This window comes from Seriola aureovittata, chromosome 4, assembly GCF_021018895.1.
Source record: "Seriola aureovittata isolate HTS-2021-v1 ecotype China chromosome 4, ASM2101889v1, whole genome shotgun sequence".
Lineage (NCBI taxonomy): Eukaryota > Metazoa > Chordata > Actinopteri > Carangiformes > Carangidae > Seriola > Seriola aureovittata.
In genome coordinates this window covers 26,640,901-26,657,939 of record NC_079367.1, presented here as the reverse complement: position 1 = coordinate 26,657,939, position 17,039 = coordinate 26,640,901, and the positions used below count along the sequence as shown (strand labels likewise).

General features: G+C 40.8%; 1 long non-coding RNA gene across 1 annotated transcript; it reads left to right on the top strand.

Annotated features, from left to right (window-relative positions):
• The first annotated feature begins 1,408 nt into the window (after positions 1–1,408).
• On the top strand, positions 1,409–16,393 carry LOC130168165 (uncharacterized). The gene is made up of 3 exons (XR_008827391.1): positions 1,409–1,478; positions 14,233–14,299; positions 14,930–16,393. It is a non-coding gene; the product is annotated as an uncharacterized LOC130168165 (long non-coding RNA).
• Positions 16,394–17,039: the final 646 nt, after the last annotated feature.

Here is a 17,039-nt window from a genome sequence, read left to right as displayed (position 1 = left end):
TCACATTTGGCCATGTCACGTTCTTCTAACGTGTTAAAAGTCAGAACATGATGACATGACACATGATGTTTGATAAAAAAAACTGTAGTTATGCGTGTTAACAGCCACGTTGCGTACAGTGGGCAGGGTCGGAATCTCGTCTGACCTCCGATCTCTGACCCCTGACCCCTGACCCGACTTCCAGGATGAAGCTCACCTGCAGCTTCTCTAAGCCGGACAGGTAAGAAGGGCAAACATTAGGCTAAATAGTTGCATTATGAAATACCAATATGGATGCATAAACTGCCCATAAGCTCCGAATAAAGACTAACATCCACACGATGTTACACCTGGAGGCAGCGGTGATAACATTAGCATCACTAGCATCAACCTTAGCAGCTTTTTTTGATGAACCAACTAAATGTTTGCGAGAAAGTGAATGTCTTTTTAACTTACTTGTGAAAAAGACGCAGTTATTATTGTACACCCCGAGGTCTCTCAGACCGCTGGACCCTAATGTAAGTTAGTCTATCTGGCAAACTTTTAACAAGCATTTACATTTGGCATTTTAAGCTAATCTTCTGTCCGTCCCTCAGCTGCTGTGAGGTCTCTAAACACCACAACTGGTCATTCTGTGTTTTAGATAATTGGTCACAGGTGAATTTGATTTCCCTTTAGTTATTATAGCTATTATAGACCTGGAGCTGATATCAATACCACAATTAATTTAATGGGTACTGATCTTGTCCTGGACGTTTAATCTCTCCTTGTGATGCCCTTTCCATAGTTTTTTTCCAGCTCCAGCTGGTGCTTCTTAATTGTCTTCAAACAATGCACAGACTGGGGCTACATTTCTTAATGATTTGTTCAATTGAGAAGGGTATCTAATTTCAGTTTCATATAATTTGGGGATGCAAAGTACTTTGAGTGTAAGTAAATGTAAAGGTTATAGATACAAGTAAAAAGATCACATTAATCTTCACTTATATGTTTGTGTGTCCTTGGCATGTGCTGGGACTCTTTCTCTGATGACACCTTTTCCTCTCTTTTAACTTTTGATTTGATTTGTCTGTGCATCATGAACATTTTCCCATTAGGGACAACAACCAATTCAAAGGTCTTTGCACTAAAGACATATAAGATGGAAGTATTTTTTATCTATTATTATTCACTTAAACACCTTTGCTGCATCGCACTTGTCCAAGATCCATCTTCCCTTCTGGACTTCTCAGTGTATTCAGTTTAGTCTGCATCACGCTTCTTGTTCAGCTCAAACGACCCACCTCCACATAGGTCCTGCAGCGTCACAGTCAGTCATAGATTAGATCAGATTATCTGTCTTCAGAGTAAATAAACGTGTGATTGCTTATTTATCTAAACATTTTGTATACAATATCTAATAAACACAATTTTCTGTCTTTCTTCTCAGCTTCCGTTTAGCCTCATTGAGTTTCCACCAGCAGAGAAGAGCAGCACAGACAAAGGCCCCAAGTGAAGAGGTGAGAAATACTAAATTTGTAGAGGAGAACACCCAAGTCCGATTCCCTTGAATGTCAGACAGTAGCTGACCTGAGTACGTAACTGAGTATGTAAAACTGCAGTGTGAAGAACTGCAAACCCTTTCTTAGTGTCTCTGTCCATCAAAATGAAATTAAAGTAGAAGAAGTAGTCACACACTCACTTTATGAACTGAAATCTTTGGCCACATTCTCTGTATCTGGATGGTGCAGGAGTTTTGTTGATTTCTTTGAAATAGTTCGGGTTAGTGAATATTGTATGTTGGAGAGGGTTGTGCTGTTGATGTGAGTTGAATTATCTTCTGTGATGGAACGATGTGAGGATGAAGCATCTGAGGCATAATTTTTTTTCCCAGGCTGGTAATATGAGCTACTTTGCTTCTGGTTGGCAGGTTTAATGTTGCTGTGCTGACAGTCTGTCTTTTCAACATGGATGTACAGTGGCCAAAGAAATAGATGCACAGTTGATGCGGTATATGTTTATTACCATTGTAGATGCACAAGCCAGCATAATTAATTTGTATTAATGTGGAGCATGCTTCTCTCTAAGGACTATAATTTGAAACTATCAACTAAAGCAATACTCCATGAGGGTCAGCAAGGGGTTGAAGTAACTGATTGTATATACTTCTGTTACTGTGCCCCTGTTACTGTAACCTTTGGTATTTGATGCTTCTTTGAAGTGTTTTTACTGAAAGCTGGACAGCTGAGGGGCCAGTAAACCATCTGTTAGTGAGGACAAGTCATCTGGCTTTCCTTTATTTGCGCAGTTTATTTTCCAATTTGATATGTTTCACCTAAAATATCTAGTTTGATCTCTGTTTGCTCAGCCTTTTAACCACAGGTGGTTAGTCTTATGATTCAACAGGGGGCGCCACAGTGCAAGTACAGCCTGGGATTTTTGAGCTCTTCACACTGAGGGGATAATAGAGGGGGAAAGACAGAGAGTGTAGTTTATGGCTTATTGTTTATTCTTTTCCTGCCTACACTGTGCAATACAGAGTGACAGGGAATATCCATTAAAACAGTGGAATGTACCTTTATAAAAAGGTGTGGTAAATGGTCACATTTCCTTTTGTTTGCGGTGAAAGCTGCTGTTTGATAAGAAAGAAAGAGCCAGACTTAAAGAATTCCAACATTAACACACACACACACACACACACACACACACACACACACACACACCTTTTCCCTTCTCTCTCCCTACTGTAGTGTAGCTTTTTTTTTGTTGAGCAATATAAACATTTGCATTACAAAACAGTATTACTATTGCTAAGCATATTTTTAAGTATGTATTCTCACTTTGTGTATCATGTGCGTCTGTTCGTTTGTGTGTGTGTGTGTAACCATGGAGACGGGCCCAGAAATATCCTAGACAGTTTTATTTTTTTACAGCAACAGAGGCAGAGTTATGGCGAGGTTATAAAAAGCTGACATGCTTCACTTCCGCAGTCGAGGTCCCGTCTGTCTTCTCCCAGTCTCTGATGCTTCTCTCAGTTACCTGCACACATAACAAATTCATTTCTCAGATCTTTTGATCAGTTATCAGTTATTTTTAAGGTATTGATTTTCGAATTTAAATGTTGTTCTTTTTGTTAGCCCCGCTATTTTTTTTTTTTTTTACACAAATAATGTATAAAAGTTGAAAATCCAACAGTTAACGTGAGATTTCTTCCTACTTTGTGAACAGAGCAACATTCTTACATTTTAACAGCTTTGTTTTGACAATGCAAAACTACCTCAGCAAGTACGTTTGTAAGGTGAGTAGTCACTTTGTAAGATGAGTGAAGATGTAAAATGAGTCAGTTTGCACCATCTCTGCTTAAATCTATTGTAAACACATCATATTCTCCTCAGCCTGTTGACAGCTAACGATGCCATAACTCCCTTTCATTTTCTTTTTTTAAAAAATCAACTTCCTGAATCGCCAAGAGTGGGCTGACCGTGGATTAACGTACAATAAAAGTTTTATTTTCCTCTTGGAAGCCCAGTCTCACAGAGTAGGTGTGTTTATGTCCCTGTGATGAGACATCAGGACTGAAGCCAGTGAGTCACAGAGCAGCTACCTGCGCTCACCTGTGCCTCTGCCTTTCATTCGTAACAACACTTCCTTTTTTCACTCGGCGTAGTTCTGCTTAAAGACGCTTTTTACCCAAATGACTTTGCCCTTTGCATTCTGGGTAACTGCTCCTCTAATGACAACCCTGCAGTTGTGTTCAGGTGCTTAAATTGTATTTATGTTTCTGTTTGAAGTACCCTCTTCACTTCTTTGCAGTAAGTGTGGGACCACCAGGGGACTTGAGGGGAATTCAGTGGCTCATTTAATCCACTATTTATTCTGTCCCTTACCGGATGCATACAAATCTGACGCATCTCATTTTACTGACTCTGACTCCAGAAGTGCTCCTGCCTTAACTTTAATAAATTGAATAAGTAAATAACACAAAATCAAAACAAATGATTCCTTGTAAGACTTGTTCACATCTGTCTGGAAATGTGAGATAATGCAAATAACAACCCCCCACCACCCGCCACCACACCCCAGTCTTATTTCTTTTATCAAGTACAGAGTCTCTCTATGGTTTGAGTCTGCTGTTTATGGCTGTGTGGGCCATAAACAGCGCTGACATCACCAGACCAGGCTGGTAATTGGCTGGTGATCCTGTCGCTGGTGCATCAGTTTTCAGACTGCAAAACTGGAACGCAGATGTTTTTTCTCTTTTGGTCACTACTCTTAACTCACTACACTCAGATCCATGAAATTTTAGGATGTGGGTGTAGAGATTTACATACCACATTTCTTCAGCAGTGTGTGTGCTCCTCCTTCTGCAGTATTTGAATATTTCTTAATTTAACTTTATAGCACTCTAGACTAAAAATCAACTTTTAAATATATGAATCGATTTCTTTTTTTAATGGTTCTGACTGCATGCTCTTCTTTATTCATTCTGCTAAAACAAAACTGTTTATGTTAGTTCCAGCTAAATTTATGTATAATTAGTGCTGAGACAATTAGTCATTAAACAATTAGTTGATCAACAGACAATGCATCAAACTCTCAGTCATTTATGAAGGGACCTTTAAACTGGTTCCAGCTTCTTAAATGTCAGGAGTTGCTGCTTTCTGCTGCTTTAAATAATTGTAAACTTTTTGACAGTGGTTCAGACAAAGTCAGCTGTGTGAAGACATCACCTTGGGCTGTGGATCTTTGTGATGGCCATTTACCACAATGTTTTGACATTTTAAAGACTAAACAATCAGTTAATTACAAAAATATGGATGAATTGATGATGAAAATAATCCTAAATGAACGGCTGAAATGATTAATTTATTTATCAGCGATGGATAATCAACATCTACTTTTAAAATGTCTAATTTGTGAGGATGTCCTGCTGTGCTTTCTCTCATCATATTTAATTAAACATCTTCAGCTGCTGAATCGCTGTGTTTTTGCTGTGACCTAGTTTAAAGGAAAATACGTCCGATTACCTGATACTGATTTATCAAGTGGTGATTTTGTCCCATTAAACAAAGTTGTGCCGTGGGGACAGACTAAACTGTTGACTAAACAACAGTTTATTTCTTAATGGAGCTAAAAGAGAGTCCCGGGTTCACACCCACAGGTTAGTACCTGATGTACTGTAGTGACTCATGTTTCCTGCTGCGCACTGTGCTTCATTAGTCATTCACTATTGATCTGTTGTTCTCTCTCCTGCTCTCTCTCACTCTCTCTCACCGCACACACACACACACACACACACACACACAGAGCTTCCAGGATCTTAGGAAAGCCAGTCACCTGTGCAGTTAAAGGATGTAGAGAAGGAAGTGGAATGACTGCTTGAGCTGCTATAAACCAGTCGCCACCCAACTGACTGACTGACAGGCTGGTTGAGAGGCTGTGTAACTGACTGACTGACTGACTGTTTGACTTGTTAACAAGCTCGGTGGAGAGGGAGGTTGTGTCTTACTAGCCCTTAACTCTAACCTTAACTTTTACAGCTACTGTACATGGCTAAACTTAAATCTAATTCTAACTATAAACCATAAAACCAAGTCCTGACCGTTTGTAAAAGAAAGAAAAAGGGACAAACGTCTGCTCTTTCCAAACTCCCTTCTCTCAGAGTGTAAAAATGAAAATAGGTCCTCACAAACTTAGATGTACAAGAGCACAGGCCTGCATTACCTGCACCACACCTAGCTCTCCCAGCGCCATGTGCCTCAACAAAACATTCCTACATGTCAGAGTTGCTCAACTCCTCCACATGATAACATTTTATGAACAGACTGAAAACTATACATACCTGTGCTCTGTCCCGTCTGCTGCCCTGTTAATAAATATAGATAAAACTTCACCTCCACCTCAGACTGATGCAGCTTCAACCTTTAAAGAAATGCAGCATTAACCAAATGCAAACAAAAACCTTCTTTCATTCAGTTTCTTATTATTACTCATTTCTGCATATGAGCTGGAGGGTTTGAAGTTGCACTGTATTCTTGGTCAAGACTGATGTTGACACGACACTTCAGTGGATAAATTAGACAGTAAATAAAGCAAGAAGAGATTGATTTTGACAGTGGGCCAGTTCATTCTGTTCATCCTCCGCCCACGTCTGTCTGAGCTGGACTCGGTGACCAGGGGCGGGGGAGTATGGGGGAGGTATGCGGGGGACAATGGTGAGACAGCAGAGGGGGAATGAGCAGGGCAAAGTGAACAGGCTGTTCAACCACAGGTGAAGGCTGATAAAGAGCCCAGATACTGGTCTATGGGTCAAAGACTATACTGGGGGAGCAGTTACACTCTTAAAATGATGAAGATGTGTTGTTTAAAACATGACTTGTGTGGTAGTTTGTAACTTTTTGTGCTACTTCACATAGTAAAACATATCCAGCACAACATGGACTGTTAACTGTTTGCAGGTTGTCGGGGCAGTTACTTTTGGGAGTAGTTAAGAGGTGGTTGCTGAGGGTTAAAGGGGTAGGGACAGAGGGGCAGAAAACGTTTATAGAGGTAGGGGAAGATGAGAGTAAAGTGAAGTGAAACTTTCAGTCTTTTATTCTTGTAAATTTCCATATTCTGCTATGTATCTAGCTTAGTGAATGTGGTTGTGTTTGTGTGTGTACATCTTTGGATGCAGTTGTACCAAGTCTAGTCAAGGCAGTTATAGTACAGGTAATTAGGAGCTGTGGGGGATTGATACTGTAGGAAAAAGAGAATAAAAAAGATATTAGTTTCTGTTAAGTTTTGGTTGGAGAGTGTATCTGAGGCCGTGTCTATCCCAAACTGATTTAAATGAGAAAAATGTTTATTTTCTTTCTCAGTTTTCTGCTTCCACACACAAACTGGATTTTTTTTCTTTTGGAAAACACTTTCTAAAGTGTCTGAAGTTGAAAATGCTGGCCTTGTTTGCTGTAATGTAGCGAGGAGGACGGTGGTTTTCAAAAACTATTGATTTGAATGTGATGTCCCAGTGTATGCAGCTGAAATGCATTGTGGACTGCATCAGTACATTTGACGTTTAATTAATAACACACTGGGTGCGCAGCTTTGTGTATTTTTTTTTCTTCTATGTTTCAGTGATCTTACTCACCAATCATAGACCACCCTGACACAATACTGGATTGAAAGTGATGTGAAATGAATGTGGGATTCAGTATTGGTTGACAGCTTTGGCTTGAAGTTTGCTCAGGTCTCTGATCATCATGATTCATTTTGCATTTCGAGTCTTGACTCGCTGCAGACTTTGCTCTTGACATTTGGTCTATAAACAAAAAACAGCAAAATGGAAGAAATCAACACTGAGATCATGTAAAGGTGCTGTGAAATTTCAGTGTGGACGATAACTTTTCTAACACAGTACCAAAATGCTGAATAATTTTGACATGCAAACAGCTTTTATCTCTCATACAATGTAAGTGGCCTGAGTTTTCAAGTGGACTTTGGGGTCTGTGTGTGTGTGTGTGTGTGTGTGTGTGTGTGTGTGTGTGTGTGTGTGTGTGTGCGCCCTCGTGCTAACAGGCCATGTAGGTTGTACAGGTCAGCTAGAGCAGGTAACTGATTACCCAGTCCGGTCGAACCAGGTCTGTGTGTGGGAAGAGGAGGGCAGAAGAAGAAGAGGGAGGTGGTGCATCCTGAGGTATATCTTTATATCCTCATTAGTTTAACCCTTAAAGCTTTCGACCCTAAACTTTAAACCCTGACCATGAATGCGAAGGATTTCCTTTGCATTGTTGTGTTTAAAGCGCGCTTTTGTTCAGTTAAGACACAAGAAAAACAGACTGTGGAGCCAAGCTCTTTAAGAAGGTGCAGATTCTGCAGTTTGGACAAACAAGATTTGGCCACTGAGGGTTTCAAATAACCACCTGCAGTGATGGTTTGAATGAAATGGAATTTCTTTTATTAAAATCTGTTATAGTTACCTCAGTAAGTTAGCCTATGTCGGAGATAACAGCCAGAGAGACATCAACATAGTGTGGACGACAGGGGAATTAAATGGATTTAAAAGCTGACAGTGAAATACTCCAACCAAAGATGCTGCTTTTTATTTTTTAATTACCTCCAGTGGAAATATTGCAGGCTGAGCAACAGTGTGTTTGTCACGTCAGTGTTAAGTGTCATAGTTTCACATACAGTATAATATCATCCACACTTCAACTGGTTCTTGACTCTTTAACTGTTTGAATTAAATTCCTGATGTTAATCTCACATTGGTCTCCCTCCTGTCTCGCTGTCTAGAACGAGGAAGTGAAGCTAAAGTGCCGAGGTTAAAGGTGACACTGGTTGTCATGGCAACCTCTTTTAGGTCAGTATCAGGGGGTCTTATCAGTGCTCTCTAAACTTCTCTGGCTGACAGTGCCGAGATCAATGTGAATCACCTTCACATTCCAGCTCGCTCGATTGGAGCCGTCCAAATAATCAATAAAAATTATTATACAACAGTTGAAAACGGAAGGTTATCCTTTGGTTCAAGGTGTGAATATTTTAGGGGATAAAATATGTCGAGCCATATTAGATGACCCTGTTGATGTACTCACTTCTACAGTTAACCTGGACATAGTCCCAGTGATTTCAGCTGCAGGGATCGGCGCTCTGATTGGTCTGTGTGTTACATCACTTACGGTATTTCAGCAGGGGAGTGAATTTCCCGCTTGGAGATCATTAAACCACAGCTGTACTAACTACTACTGCTACTTCTAATGTTAGTGTTTATTCTGTAATTACAAATACTGCTGCAGTATTACTACTGCTGTTACTCGTATGAGATTCCTACTTCTGATAAAACTGGACCATTGCTACTAATACTACTACTTACTAACATTATATTACTGCTTTAATACAACTGCTGCTATCTCTACTAAAAAATAATGAAAATGATTGATTACAGGTGAAAGTTTGACATTAAATTTTCAATAGAAGTGCTGAAGTATCAGCAGCAAAACAAGTATCAATATGAAAAATTACCTCTTTGATTATTCATTGGTTCATAAGTCTGTGAGCAGCATTAACATGTTGTAACATGTGAAAGTACTTTATCGGGTAGTTGTAGTTTTAGAAATGCATGTAATGGCTTTATTACGTTATTATATGTTTTTATGTTTTTAATGAATATATAAATTAGTACAAAAATTGAATACCACTCTGTTAAAAGTACCAGTGCTCCAGAATTGGAGTAAATAGACTTACTTCCCTCCTCTGCTGTTATACTACTATACTATTATTGCCAATTGTTAGCGCTAATTCTACTACTACTACTACTGTTACTGTTACTGTGCTGCAGGAGTGCTGCTACTCCTGCTATTGCTGATTAATAATGCTGCTGTTGCCACTACAGCTGTAATACTGTTACTACTTCACTTCTTCTACCTCTTCTTTCACTTTGATTACCAGCCGCTGTTCATACCAAAACTGTTACTGCTACTGTTTCTGATAAACTACTGCTAATACCCCTATCACTACTATCACAGTTGTTCCTGTAGTGGTACTGGCTTGTACCACTTGTGCGTCTACATTCTGCATGTCTGCTATAAATACCGTTTATTATTAAAATACAATATTATTAATACATTCACATGTAGACAACAAAGCCCCAGTCTCTGTCTCTCCAGTCTTTCGCTGCCCCCACCCCCTAAAACTCACCCACCTTCTACCTTCTTATCAGTGTGCGTCCTGGCCAACCCCCACCCACCCCACCTGTAGCGCCAAACCACATCGCCACTGTTACTCATTAACCAGGACTTCCTTTTATCCAGCCCAGACAACCCCTAGGTCACTGCCCGACCCACGCCGTTCAGTTTCAGATGTGGCTCTCACTATGTGCTGCTGACATTTTACTCAGCTATAGACCCAAAGATATAATCACAAACAAAAATACAGAACAACACTCCCTCACCCAGAGTAACACCCCTTGAGAGATGTGTGGAAGTTGTACACTTTGCTGTAACCTGCCTCCTTTCCTGCTTGTTGATACTGACCCACAGTGAGAGTTGTAATTCCCACTTTCTCCACAATGTCACAGTCAGCAGCAAAGGACTGATGGATCTGACTTATAGTTTAGTGGTGGATGACTCACTCATCTTTTGGTGTTTCACATGATAAAACACCATAGAGGTGATTGCATATATACAGCATACACTGTAACGATTGAACTGTGTCATGACCATGTTGTTGCCTGTGCCAAAACACAATGAGCAGTTATTATCCACTGTGTAAAACCTCCAGTGTGGCAGACACAGGATGCATTATGTCACATGAAAGCCCACAACTACTCATGCACTTCTGGGTAGTTAGGTGTGCAGCGGTGTGCAGCTTGCTGTGAACAGATGCCACTGTGGATAAAGACCCTCCCTCCATTACTGCCTGTCAGTTCGACTGTCGTCTGAACTCTGTTAATATAGCTTCGCTTGACTCAGCTACTGTATGTTAAAAACAGATGCCCCACAACTCTGCTCCTCTTCGTTCCTCTCCTGAGAATATATGACAAGTAATGTCATTTGTTCCTTGTTCATTTTAATGTATTGCAATAGCTAGAATTGGAGACATTAATGGCGTACATAGATCTCATGCCTTCCCTTGATAAGATTTAGTTTCTGCTCAAAGCATAAACGATAAAGAATTATGTTAAAATAAAGGAGCTGGGCGAGGGCAGGAGGCAGGGCTGACCAATCATTAATGCAACAGGTATGCCCCATGTTGTTATCAGCTGGCAGGGAGCCAAACCCCAACAGAAAAACAACAAAAAAATGGCTTATCAGTTGAGATTGGCCCTGCTTCTGACTGCCCAGGCCTTGAGACCTGAGAGTGAACCAGGGAAACTGACATGGTCTGAGACCGTTAAGACTCATGTGGGCTAGACGGGCAGTTGGACATAAAGTTCAGTCATGGCAATCACATGAAATCAACAGTGGTGTGACGTGCAAGACTGCCCGTTAAAGGACTTAAGTTGTTTTTTTTAATTTAGAGATGTTGATTGTGAGCCAAAAACTCGACCCATTTGTTTCTGAATGTCACTGAAATCTGTGAACAAGTTTTTGCGATATCCTGCTCATTTATGAAAAGACTGGAAACAAAACTTCAATGACAAAGCCAGGACTGAAGTTCATGAGTTCACCAGTGCAGTCATTACCTGTTTCTTAATTAATTTAACATAACATATCACCATTTCACTTTATTGCTGGGCACTTGAATTAATGCTCAGCTCTATAAACCCTACACCCCTGACAGTACTCACTACAGCACCAAATGTGTTTTAATCCGCCGCTGAAAATAGTCCCTTACAATGTCCTGTTTACTCCTGCTTGAGTAATGTTTGCTGAGTGTCCAGCTGTTGTAGGAAATCAATGAGCTCTTTCTTTTTTTTTTTGAAAGTGCAACTATATTGTGAGCTGTTTCCAGTGGGAGCCAATGGGCTTGTTGCTGCGGGCGCCGGGGAGACGGACTAACACATTGTTTGTTACCACTAAGAAAAGTATAGTATAGTCACTGTAGCTGTTTTGGGGTAACAACATTTTTGCACAACACTAATGATGTCTTACGTGTGTGTGTGTGTGTGTGTGTAGGTTGTGTGTGTAGTCTGTAAGTTTTGCCTTAGTTTGTGTATATGTGTGTGTAAGGTCTCCTGGTGTGTTTCTGTCCAAAACCAGTCAAACTCCCACCCCCTGACACAGACACACACACACACACACACACGCTCACTTTATCTCTCTCTCTCTCTTTCTCTCTCTCCCTCATACCCCTCTTCTCTCACCCTTGTCGATCAAACAAGGGTGGGGTTGGGGCAGGGTCACTCTGAGGCTTCCAACTGATCCCATCAAAACCCATCAACTGTGGTTGGTGTGTGTGTTTTTGTGTGTGTTTGCACAGTAGTAAAAACCTGAAAGACACCCCCACCTCCTCCTCCTCCTCCTCCATCTACTCTTTCTACTCCATAAACCCTCCCCTTTTACCGAGAATCTCCCAGGACACCCAGGTGTGACCGGACACACACACACACACACACACACACACACACACACACACACACACACACACACACACACACACACACACACACACACACACACACACACACACACACACACACACACACACGACATAGTATTAAAAGCAAACCTCACTTTCTCATCAACATGTATTTATGTTTATGCCTGTGTTAGTGTCATTAAGACAAATCAGAACTATATGCTGCATTGTGTGTGCATGCGTGTGTGTGTGTGTGTGTGTGTGTGTGGGCTGAGACCCCTGTCCCCTGCACTGACAGATAGAGCTGGTGCTATTAGCTCAGTGCCAGGTGAGTCTGTGAGTAAACAGAGCACACAATAGATCCAGCCCATCTCCCCCTGTCAGGCCAGCTCTGTCAAAGCCAGCCATTGTTCTGCCCGTGTGTGTGTGTGTGTGTGTGTGTGTGTGTGTGTGTGTGTGTGCGTGCGTGCGTGCGTGCGTGCGTGCGTGCGTGCGTGTGTGTGATCTAACAGAGAGTATACCCCACTGTATACAGATGCAGATACACACACACACCGTCACACACAATACATGCAATGAGTCATATGCAGACAAGTGTAGTGTACGTGTGTTTAGGTACAGTTAGTTTTGAGCATCAGTCCCACCGTGAGGTTCACCCGGCATTTAAACATGGAGGAAAGATCCATGATGATAAATGTTCATGTTCAAGTAAATGACTAATGTTTGAACAAAACATGACCTTGAATAAAACACCTTGGCTGCATTTGTTTGATTATAAACGTTCTGGATGATACATGATGAATGAGTTTATTTCTTTTTTTCCCCAGAGTATATTTCATTCATATTATTATATTTTGATGTTAAGGGTAAATTATCCTGTTTTAAGTCAGAAAAAACTTAGTTCATAGTTGAGCTCACATGGTCCACAATGTTTTGTAACGTCAAACAAATAACAAAAGTATGACTTTCCTGTGAGATTCTCCATTTGTTCATTTAACCAAGTGGGATTTTGTAAATAATAATCACCCAAATAATAGAAAGAAGTTTAAACTTTTAATGCGTGACACATACAGGAGTGTTACACATCCTTACATATCAACAATAACTGGCTCATCGGGGGGACACTCAGGTGGACTGTATCAGTCCCAGAACAGTAAAACTATGGCAGCTGATGAGGTTTTCTGTGGTGGAGAGGAGAGAACAACCCTGCCCCTCCTTCACTGTCCTCCTCCTCCTCCCTCCTCCTCATCCTCCTCCTCTCAGCCATCATATTGTGCAAACACACCATGTAAACAGCTGGGAACAGCATGTGCATGTGTGTGTGTATCAGTGCGTGTGGGCCCTATATGTGTGTGTGTGTGTGTGTGTGTGTGTGTGTATGGGAAAGAGACAGAGAACGACTGGGAGGAAGAACCTTAAGAAAAGTGAAGAACTGAGACACAAAAGAAACAAGAAAGAAAAAAATCAGGATAAAAAGTCAGAGATAGTGAGGCAGAAACACAGAGGCCTTTGTCTGTCTTATCCTCTCCTTATAGGTGTCTCACACTTTAACCCCATGACTTCTTCACCTCTCAAACCCCCCAACTGCCCCCTCCGCCCCTCTCTCCACCTCTTCTTCCATCCACACCCTACCCCATTCATCCCTCCATCCCAGCCCTGCGCTCCATCCCAGTGCAAACACTCCTCAGCGTTGTGGGAACAAAGCACGGATGAATAATGGCAGTGAAATGTCACCATTTCTTCATGGCCTCCACCTCCTCCCCTCGCTCTCTGCCAGGGCCGAGCCCGATGTTAACCATTAACCAGCCGGCGCAGCACCTGAACCTGGAACAATGAACATACAGAGAGCGGGGGGGGGGAAGAATAAAACTGTAGAACAGAAAAGATTTTTACATTTAGCAAGTTCTTAAAGTCTGTTATAGACAGATGTGTCCCATCCTGACTAACTGAGATTCTACAGAGTCACACTATTTGCCCAAATGTATTTTTCTGTTGCCTGGTCTATCAGGACAGTTCAGACAGAACTCAAACTAATAATATTTCCTATTTATTTTCTGATGTGATCTGCCATTTTTCATTAGAAGTTGTCATTTAACATTGATTTTTGAGCGATTATAGAAAAAGATCAGACCCTGTGAGAGTATCTTTTATTTTGTGTTGTAGATTACTGTAGTGAAAAGCTGTGGTATCAAGTTTGAATCTTGTTCTGCTTTAAAAATTCTTATTTCTATCTTTGCTGCTGTCAACTTATCCCTGTGATGTTTCTGCTCTTCACAGGTGTCGCCTGAGCTCCGAGATCGCTCTGTTAGTCACACCACGAGGATGGCACAGTGTCATTAATGAGGTAAGAAGAAACACACATCAGGTAACTGGGGTTAGGGAAACAGACATCGTTGAAGTTTTCATGGACTCCATATAGTTCTATTACCAATACGTTTCTTTATATGAAATATTAATGTATATACTGGTGGAGGCTGTTTCTGTCATTTGACATTCAACGTCAAAATAATATATTCCTTTATTGGTTGTGCTATAGTGTAGATCTAAAATGGCAAATAATTCTTTAACACAGCTATAATCTGTATTTTTGCAATAACAATGTATAAAATGAGGAGGTGAAAACCAAAGGGAAAACCGTGTGACAGTGTGAAAGGTGTTGCTGATGAACCTACAGAGAATTACCACTGTCTGTCAGTCTGCAGTTCCCCTCAGCTTTACTGAGCTTTATAGTGAGTTTGAACTCATTTATATGTCCGGCCAAAGCTTTGCTGTTCTGGTTCACGCTCACCGCTCTCATAGTGTCGTCACCCGCTTCACGCAGCTGTTTCCAGAGAAAAAGCTACTGGACACTTCCTGCTCAGCAGCAAACTGCAGGCAGACGCAGTTGGACACCAGCTGGTGAACATAGTGGAGCATTTAGCGGCCTCTGTTATACCTTATACTTAAGGATGTGCTTCTTTATAATTCTTTCTAGTGCAATTGAAGACCACTTGGAGGGGCACATGCGCAGTTGGTGCCATTGTAGTTGTGCATGCGTGGACACAACAAAATAGAAGGTACACAGATGTCTGCACAGACCATCGTGTTTACCCTCTGATGACAAATTTACATCACATGGACCCTCGCGGACACTCGCGGAAAACTCAACACTAACTTCTCTTCAAAATATTTTGATCATCTTGTGTTAAAACATTTTTTTAAAATCATATCTGTTATTTCTACCTCATCAAGAAACCCAAAATCTATGAATATTAATTTCAAACGTTTAACAATTGGACATGAGATGTCTCCTACTTCATTTAAAAGTTGATCCTCATTGTATGTACTCTTTAAATTCCCACGTTGCACGTGTGTAAGTTGCATTTTGGTTCATGTTTGGCTCAAAACTAGTGGTGCTGTCATCAACCCAGCTCATATGTCCAAATCTTAAACTGAGACTTAAGGTGAGCTCAGACAGACTTTCCCCCCTCAAACAGGTAAACGTGAATACCGTCTTCTGCACAGTGAAGCTGCAGTATCCAAGTGACAATAACAATAAGAAAAACACAGTTTAGTGTGGAGGTGGATGTTAAAAGGATTGTCCTGCATGAAGGTCTATTTGGTTAAATATGTGCAAGTAGATTTTTGAAATTGGATTTTTGTTTGAACAGTAATGTGTAAGAATAGTTATGACTTCATCATCAAATCATGCCTGACTGACTTTTCCTGCTTCAGAGAAATAAAAAAGAAACTGAGTCATCAGACAATGTGAGAGTAAAGAGGAAGTAGAAATATAAAACACTGGTTTTAAGGTATTAAATGATAAATTGCATCTTCTTGCGTCCCTAAAACAATTTTGCGAATATTACTGTTAAAGTTCCTCTCCAAACACGTTTAAATTATGTAAAAATACATAAAATAAACAAAGGATTTCTGGGGAAACAGGAAGCACATCACTTATTTCCTCATTGAGAAATTCTGGATTAGGCTTTGTGTCCCGCTCACCACTGCCAGAGGAGACACTGGAGAGGCTCAGCCACATGTTTGAGCCTCAGTCAGACCTTTAGAGGTCAGACACAGACTCCGATGAGGAGACTGTTGATACCCGAATCGTATCAGAACAGTTACTGTAGTTAGCATCTTTTATTTGTTTGTTGTTTGTTAGCTTGTAACTAGCAGTGGCTGACACAGTGTTAGTGGTTGTGCTAATGCAAACTCTCGCTGTCTGTACTGACAAGCTTTCAGGGTTATTTCAGGCTGACATGATTGGCTCCTTAGTTATATGACGTATGAATCACTGGCTGTCTGAATCTGTTTTTAGGAGACTCATTGGTTCACTGCAGTTCTGAGGTGGAAATGTGTGGTCATGATGACTGATTATTTCGCTCATGTCTTGTATTGTATAAAAAAAGCACCATATGGATGTTACCAAGGTTAAAAACTTGATTTTTATCAAGCATTTTTGGTTCTTGTTTTCTTTGAAGATAATTGGTCTTTCCTCTGTCCCCGCCCTGTAAAGTATCAGTGTCACTGACAGCCTCAACAGCATGGCTCCTGTCACGGTACAGCTGTTAGAATAATGAAAACAACAAGTATTACGCTCTCTATTCTCCCTCATCTTTACTTCTTTGTCACTCTTATTTCTCCCTCAGAGGCAGAGCCCTCCCTCCACCTCTGCTCTCTGCTTTCTTCACTATAAATACCTCCGTGTGTTCCCTCTCTCTCTCTCTCTCTCTCTCTCTCTCTCTCTCTCCCTCTCTGGCCAGTTGCTAACACTGGTACCTTTGTACAGCTAACATGCCAGATGAGACTAAAATTAAATACACTTTAATTGCAGCTTGTGCCCTGCTATGTGTGAGAGGTGAGGAGGATTTAGAGAGAGGAAATGATATTTTTAGGCTGTGATTTGGTGACGAATACTTGTTACTGTTTAATGAGCGACGGAGAGAGAAATAATCAAGACAGCGTTTCAAGTAAAGAAACACTAAGGAACCACGGCAGACCTGTGTGCAGCACATGGAATCAAGGCTAGTGAAGTACTATGTGAAAATGTTCCAGAAAACTTATTCATTATACATGTGTTTATATTTAATAAATCACAAAAT